Genomic DNA, 9,068 nt, shown 5'->3' with positions numbered 1-9,068 from the left:
GCTTTTTCTGCATCTATTGAGATGATCATGTGAGTTTTGTTTTTAATTCTGTTAATGTGGTGTATCACAATTATTGACTTACATATGTTAAACCATCCCTGCATCCCTCATATGAAACCCACTTGATCATGATGGATTGTCTTTCTGATATGTTATTGGATTCAGCTAACTAGTATTTTGTTAAGGATTTTTGCTCTGTGTTCCTCGGGGGACATGGATCTTTAGTTTTCTTTTTTGGTTATGTCCTTTCCTGGCTGGAGGATTACAGTGATACCGACTTTATAGAACGATTTAGGAAGGATTCCCTCTTTCTCCCTCTTTATCTTGTGGAATAGTATCAATAGGATTGGTACCAATTCTTCTTTGAATGTTTGGTAGGATTCAGCTGTGAATCCATCTGCTCCTGGACTTTTTTTGGTTCATAATTTTTATTACCATTTCAATCTTGCTGCTTATTATTAGTCTGTTCATGGTATCTAATTCTTCCTGATTTAAGCTAGGAGAGCTGTATCTTTCCAGGAATTTATCCATCTCCTCTAGGTTTTCTAGTTTATGTGCATGAAGGTGTTCATAGTAGCCTTGAATGACCTTTTGTATTTCTGTGGTGTCAATTGTAATAGCTCCCGCTTCATTTCTAATTGAGCTTATTTGGATTTCCTCTCTTATTGGTTAATCTTGCCAATTGTCTATCAATTTTATTTTTTTTCAAAGAACCAGCTTTTTGTTTCATTTATCTTTTGCATTTTTGTTTGTTTCCATTTCATTTAGTTCTGCTCTGATCTTGATTATTTCATTTCTTCTGCTGGGCTTGGATTTGACTAACTTTTTCTGTACCAAGGCAGATAATATATTTTGCCTCTGCAGGCCATGTGGTCTCCGACACAATACTCAATTTGTAGCCACAAAAAAACAAGGCTAAAAAATGGGTATGGCTGTGTTCCAAAAAAACTATTTACAGAAACAGGTGATGGGCAAGATTTGGCCCACAGACCAAAGTTTGCCAACACTTAACATTGAAAGTCACAAGTGAATGTTACTGTTGCCCCCAACAATGAGAACAGGCTGAATAAATACAAATAATATTGTTCGAGCCTATTACAGAACTAAGGTCACTAAGTAAACTAATGAACTAACTCAAAGAACAACAAGCTCTTCAAAGAAAAGACAAGACCCATTAACTATTTCACCTCTGGTAGGGCAGCAGGAGGAAGAAGATGACGCCATAGATACAACTAGGAAAAACAAAAGAAACCTGAAATTTGACAAAGGTTTGAAAGCTGAATAAGAGTTGGTATCATAGTTTAAGATGCCTGGGAACAACATCCCCCCATTTTCCCAACCCCTTCCCCATCTTCCCAAACTCTGCCCTCAACAGAGCCTCCACCCATCCATCAACTATTTCACAGACCTAACTCAAGGGGGGACATGAAAAAGATTAGAGTAAAGCAGGTTAATGAAGAGAGATCTCTGTGGCACTGATATACTGGGCTTACCTAAGTCTGAAGGTTAAACAGGTGAATGAGAGGAACCCTCCAGCACTCAGAATTCTGCAAGAGTACTCGACAATAGCAATCTACCACTAGGGAAGGGACAGGAATACTGAGAGAGACTTACCACTTAGGCACAGGCACACTGGGCCTGTTGAAGTCTGAGGGCAGGGGCACTGGAAAAAATGTTCTGGGACTCCATACCTCACACTGAATCAGAAATTGTATTCAACTTCTGGCTGACTGAAGCCTGTGGAGTGCCAATTATAACTAAAGCAACAACCAAGTCCAAGCCCAACCCAGTTCACAAGACCCTGGACTGGCCCAACCCATCACATCAATGGTGTGATAGAAGGTATGCTCATTCCAGAAAGTAAGCATTATTTACCAAGTCTCTTCTTATATACATGATGAAAATAAGAAAATAGAGCCCATCATGAAGAGAGAAAATAATCAATTTAACCCTGTGTAATTAGAATTATGAATCAGAAACTTGAACTGTCAAGATAATAAAATACAGAACCTCGTATTTCTTGCTTATCTGAAAAAAAAAATAGTCTTAATTAAAGAAGCAATATAACGGAATGGTATATGATTGTAACTCATTACCCATAATCACTGTAGAGTAGATAACATACTACTGGATGAGAAAGTCATATTCTCAACACTAAGCTTTTTAGGGAAAAATGTAATTAAGTCGACAATGCAATGAATGTCAAAACTAGAATACTGTTGATAGTCAAAGGGGTACTAAAAATAATAATATAATTTTAATAGGTCTTTATTGGGCAACAAAATGGTTTTATTATGTTAATGGTCCTACAGAATAATGTTATTAAAACTTTTTTAAAAATAAAATTATTCAACTTATTGGTCACATCCGTCCATAATACCATGTTACCTTTTTTCTATAAATGTATTTTCTTTTAATTGACTTGTTTTGGATTTTCATTAAATTATCTGTAATATTTGTTAAATTTGTATTTATAGCTAATAAATTTAAACTTGTTGACATCTTCAAATGACTCATACACACCATATTTTTTAATTGAGACTATATTGTCTCTAAAGAAGCTAAGGTAAGCTGAATGCAAACTGCTAAATAGAGAATAGTCTAAACTCCAATTTTTTCTTACTGAAATTCATTGCATAAACATTTTAGCCCAAACATATTCACAGGTATTATCTTTTTACTTCCCTACAGGGTACAAGCACAACTTGTTAAATATCTCTGTCTGGTTCTTTTAATTGTTACACTAAATTTTAAAGTTGTAAAACCTTGGGGCTTCTCAATTTCATTCCAATCCAATATATGTTTATCCTATTGAAAATGAAACTCTATTAAAAGACTCAAGAAATTGAGATATTGCCAATCACTAATATAAAATTTTAAAATTAAAATTTGAAACCATTTAGCTTTAACTAAGTTGTTTATTCTCTTGCTTGTTAGGGAGAACTTTCAATGTGCTCCTGTTGGTATGTGTTGTTTTCAGTCATTGAAATTTGCTAAAAAGCTGGAGTTGTAGTGTTTTGTTGAAATTTTTGCTTAAAGATTCTTAATTTTTAATATGCAACAAGACTTGGAGTATTTGTTTTTAAAATGTTTAATGCCATTGTAAGACACTTATGTTGATTGTAAAGCAAATGTTCAAAAGCTCAAAGATTTCCACAAGTTGGTTGATCGTGGGCAGTAAGGAGAGAAAGTGCTTACTGATAGTCCAATATTTTATTTTGTCTTGTTTTGTGTATCTCCGACTTTCTCACAAGGAAAAACATGTTGTTCTTACTTTCTGTGTGATAACTACAGATTTTCTTAAGTTCATTATTTTGTTTGGAAAATTATTCAAGAAATTCAACATTGGGTTTTCCTGCAGTTAAAAAATAACATTGCCACACAATATAAAGCACAGTGCTCTACCAGAGTGTTGCTCGCATCCTCAAGGAGATATTTTACAAACTTTACCAACTGGAGATTGCTCTTTTCATACATCTGCTCATTAAGATCTTTCCTTATTGGTATTTGCTTACAGACTGTTTTCCAGTCACTATTCTTTTTAAAGTACACCATTGTTGAAATACAGAAACATGCAAAGTGCACATGCCATAAATATACAGTTTGATGAACTGTCACAAACTAAACACACTTTTAGCCAGCACCAGATCTAGAAACAGAATATTACCAGCACCCTTGAAATGATCCCTTACCCTTTTTACAGTAATTACATTCTTTCCTCCCCTCTGCTCTGCAACCAGAGTAACTACTAACCTAACTTTTACAGGGGTGCCCAACCTTTTGGCTTCCCTTGGCCGCACTGGAAGAAGAATGTGTCTTCTACTACACATAAAATACATTAACACTAATGATAGCTGATGAGTTTTAAAAAATGAAAAAAATCTCATAATGTTTAAGAAAGTTTACAAATTTGTGTTGAGCCACATTCAAAGCCATCCTGGGCCGCATGTGAGCTATGGCCCTAGGGGTGGACAAGCTTGTTTTAACACCTTAGACCAGCTTTGTCTGTTTTTAAACTTTCTAGTAAGTGGAATCAAACTGACTGTGTCAGCTTGTCTGTAAGACTCCTCACGCTGCTGCAGGTCGCCGGCTGCTCATTCCTGTTGTTTGTGATTCCATTGGATGAATATACTCAAATTCATTTGTTCATTCTACCACAATTGAGTATTTGAGTAGTTTCCACTCTTTGTCTATTGCAAATTGTGCTGCTATGAACAAGAATGCACAAGCCTATTGTTGTACACAGCTACACATTTCTGTTGTGTATATATATAACTGTATAGCTTCTTTGGATACCATCATGAATTATGCATACCACAACCAATTCCAAGTATATTCCAACTTCATAGGTTTTCTAATTTTGTAAGATTATTTTACTTCAAATCTGTACACCACTAACATTTACATTCAGATTGGCAGAACAAAAACAAATTATTTTTTCTTCTGTTTGCAAAGTTCTTCTACTAATGGAGCCAGCAGTGTAATAGCTATTGCTTCACTTTTGTATGAGCACCAGAAAACTTGGAATTGAAAATAAGCAAAATTAATTTAGAAGACTCATTTGATCTAAACAAAAATCATACTTCATAAAAGCACCTTCTGCAGCTACACATATTAAATCGCTGCCTTTGGGCAGTCTTTTAGAACTAACTTTTGGAGTAGCTATTGATGATGCTTCAGCAGATTGGTGTCTTCCTGTTTCCATGTGGTCAGTGGTACCAGTATGGCCCCCACAGGCAGTGGGTAGCAAATATTATCCATTCATTATCAAGTTTCTTTAAAAATGTTTTAGTATTTAAAGTCTACTGTGCCTGTATTTCCATTCCTTTGAGCTCATTGATAACTAAATTGTTTGCCAAATTTCTTAAAGCATTATCAAATTAATATTTGTAGATTTACACCATACAATGAACAACAAAATCACTATCCAAGTGCATTCAGCCTATTCTCTGCATGTACTTCTACTTCTAGCACCTATTTCATATATATATGACTCACCATTTTCCACTCATAGGCACACTAGTGACTTTGTGTGTTTTAGGCTAAAGCACTGGCCATGCACACCTGGCTAGTACATGAGAGTCCCGAAGGGGCAGCACTACCAAACATTTCTCCCATCATTATCCAAAACTGGAAAGAGTTAGCTATTCCTAGTTGTTAACAAGGACACTTCATTTTCATCATTCAGCACCCTGCACCCTGGTCTTGAAAGTCAAATATTGGTTACATTGCCAATACATCGCTAACACACTGCCCATAGATCTCACACACTACTAGACAAGACTATGGGAGAATCTGGAAAGGGGCAGACTGGCATGTCCTTTCAGTTCTGGGGCCCTTCATTTTTCCCCTTTTTTGTATTCAAATATATTGACTAGAGTCACAGTAGCTGACTTCCAACTATGAGAAACCATGGCAATTCAAGAGATGCCTGAGTCCTTGATGCACGTTGACATCACAAAGCAGCTGCAATAATCTTGGCCAGCCTCTCTCTGGACCTCTGATTAAATACAAAAACAGAAAGAGAAACAAACCCCTTCTGTTTATGTGACTCAAGTAGAGTTTACCTCTGTTGCAGTAAAACACTTTTCTAATTGAAATGCATCTAAGTCATTTCAATAAAAATACATTTCAGTGGGCAGGAAGGTGACTCACATCTGTAATCCCAGCACTTTAGGAGGTCAAGATGGGAGGATTGTTTAAAGCCAGGAGTTTGAGGCCAGCCTGGGCAACATAGCAAAACCCCATCTCTACAAAAAATAAAAATTTAAAAAAACTTTCATTATATCTACAGAGAAACTTCCCTCTGCTAGTTGCCATCAACTCTGCCTCAATTGGAACTTTGATATCTGGCATATATTAGATCTAAAGTGTTCATTTGAATTCAATAATTAAAAACACACACTAACATTTTTTTTTAAAGGGACAGGGTCTCAGTCTGTTGCCCAGGCTGAGTACAGTGGCAAGACCATAACTCGCTGCAGCCTTGACCTCCTAGGCTCAAGTAAGTTTCCTGTCTCAGACTCCTGAGTAGCTAGAATTAGAGGTATGTATCACCACACCAATGTACCTTTTTATTTTTTAATTTTTTGTGTAGATGGGTTCTCACTATGTTGCCCAGGCTGGTATCAAACCTCAGGGCTCAAGCAATTCTCCCACTTTGGCCTCCAAAAGTGCTGGGATTTTAGGCATAAGCTACAGTGCCTGACTCGCATTAATACATTTGCTTTCTATTCAATTTAGTGAGCACTTTCTATAGCCTGCCTGATATTTAATTTTCATTTATATAAATCATCACTTTACTGGAAAATCTTAGAAGGCAGAGACAGGGTCATATACTTTGGAGGACCTTATGAAATGTATCAATATTCAACTGAAAGCATTTTACACATGCTTTTACTTTCCTATCAGAAAGTTAAAACAAAGCTTTTTTAAAAGAAAAAAGTTTTCAAAAGCTCTAAAAACTTTTATTCCAAGTTGTTACAATTATATCAAAAAGCATATTTTCCTCTTATGTTAGTTTTAAATAAACTGAATTTTATATTCCTGTTTAATTTTTTAAGTTGATTGGCAAGAAGCCAGCTTTCAAAACTGCAAATTAACCACCTGAGTCAGTTATTTTTTTTAAAAAAGCAAATAACTTACTTCAATACCCCAAAAAAGCTATTTTTTTACTTCCTTTAGAGTAGGGCTGTTTTTAAATGAGAAGATGATTGTAAATCACTCTAAATTGCTCATAGACTGAGTTATATTGTTCCCTAAGATGAACTTTAAGAGGCATCTTGTGATTTATGTATTTGTGATCAAAATAAAGACAGCCTGATGCATTTGCTATGGGAGAAATTTGCATTACATTTTATGTGCTATTCAAATGTTAGGTATACAACTGAGTTAGAGCAATAAAGAAAACAGTAATAGTAGGTCTTAGGACTAGAATGTACCTGGTTTTGTAGGATCTAAAAAGTGAGTCATTTGGCTGGCCACACACTGTTCTATTGGGATCCACTTGATAATTTCTATCTTAGCAGTTTTTCCTCTCCAACCCAGTCTCCCAGTAGACTGGGTTACTTGAGGGCAGGAAATAGTCCTTTTAGGCATTATTTTCCATCTTCAGTGCATGATGTGCTCCTGGGCCCATTGTTGGAATACAATAACTACAATTCGAATGATTGGCTGATACCTCCTAAGCTGATAGCGATTTTAGAAGAGTGAACCCTTCCCGGAATTACTAAAGAGATAAGGATAGAGTATCCTTGATTCCCAGTATTTATAAGCACACATTTATTAAGACAGCCTCTTAAGGGCATTTCTTTCCTCTTTGAAGAACACTTGGAACCCCATGATCAAATCAGCTCCATCCCTAGGATGCAAGTCTGGTTCAACAAACACAAATCAATAAACATAACTCATCACATAAACAGAGCTAATGACAAAAACCACATGATTACTTCAATAGATGCGGAAAAGGCCTTCAATAAAATTCAACATCCCTTCATGTTAAAACCTCTCCATAAACTAGGTATTGAAGGAACATATCTCAAAATAAAAGCCATTTATAACAAACCCACAGACAATATCACACTGAATGGGAAAAAGCTGAAAGCATTCCCCTTGAAAACCAGCACAAGACAAGGATGCCCTCTCTCACCACTCCTATTCAACATAGTATTGAAAGTTCTGGCCAGGGAAATTGAGCAAGAGAAAGAAATAAAGGGTATTTGAATAGGAAGAGAGGAAGTCAAATTGTCCTTGTTTGTAGATAACATGATCCTATATCTAGAAAGCCCTATCATCTCAGCCTGGAAGCTTCTTAAGCTGATAAGCAACTTCATCAAAGTCTCAGGATACAAAAATCAATGCAAAAATCACAAGCATTACTGTACACCAACAACAGACAAGCACAGAGCCAAATCATGAATGAACTCCCATTCGCAATGGTCACAAAGAGAATAAAATACCTAGGAATACAGCTAACAAGGAAAGTGAAGGAACTTTTCGAGGAGAACTACAAACTACCACTCAAGGAAATAAGAGATGATACAAACAAATGGAAAAACATTCCTTGCTCATGGATAGGAAAAATCAATATTGTGAAAATGGCCATACTGCCCAAAGTAATTTATAGATTCAATGCTATTCCCATTAAACTACCACTGACATTCTTCACAGAATTAGAAAAAAAACTATTCTAAAATTCATGTGGAACCAAAATACAGTCCATATAGCCAAGACAACCCTAAGCAAAAACAAAGCTGGAGGCATCACACTACTTGACTTCAAACTATACTGCAAGGCTACAATAACCAAAACAGCATGGTACTGGTACAAAAACAGGCACATAGACCAATGCAACAGAATGGAGAACTCATAAACAAGACCACACACCTACAACCATCTGATCTTTAACAAACTTGACAAAACAACCAACGGGGAAAGGATTCCCTATTTAATAAATGGTGCTGGGAGAACTATCTAGCCATATGCAGAAATTGAAACTGGACCCCTTCCTTATACCTTATACAAAAATTAACTCATGATGGATTAAACACTGAAATGTAAAACCCAAAACCATAAAAATCATAGAAGAAAATCTAGGCAATACTATTCATGATATAGGCACAGGCAAAGATTTCATGACAAAAACATCAAAACCAATTGCAATATGAGCAAAAATTGACAAATAAGATCTAATTAAGCTAAGAGCTTCTGCACAGCAAAAGAAACTATCAGAGTGAACAACCACCTACAACAGAACAGGAAAAAATTTTTGTAATCTATCCATCTGGCAAAGGTCTAACATCCAGAGTACAAGAAAAAAAAGTTAAAAAGTAGGCGGAGGACATGAACAGACACTTCTCCAAAGACGACTTACATGTGGCCAATGAACACGAAGAAAAGCTCAATATCACTGATCATTAGAGAAATACAAATCAAAACCACAATGAGACACCATCTCATGCCACTCAGAATGGCTATTACTAAAAAGTCAAAAACCAACAGATGCTGATGAGGCTGTGGAGAAATAGGAATGCTTTTGCACAGTTGGTAGGAATGTAAATTAGTTCAAC

This window comes from Chlorocebus sabaeus, chromosome 23 (assembly GCF_047675955.1).
Source record: "Chlorocebus sabaeus isolate Y175 chromosome 23, mChlSab1.0.hap1, whole genome shotgun sequence".
Classification (NCBI taxonomy): domain Eukaryota; kingdom Metazoa; phylum Chordata; class Mammalia; order Primates; family Cercopithecidae; genus Chlorocebus; species Chlorocebus sabaeus.
The sequence above is the reverse complement of the archived record's forward strand: the minus strand, read 5'-3'. Positions refer to the sequence as shown.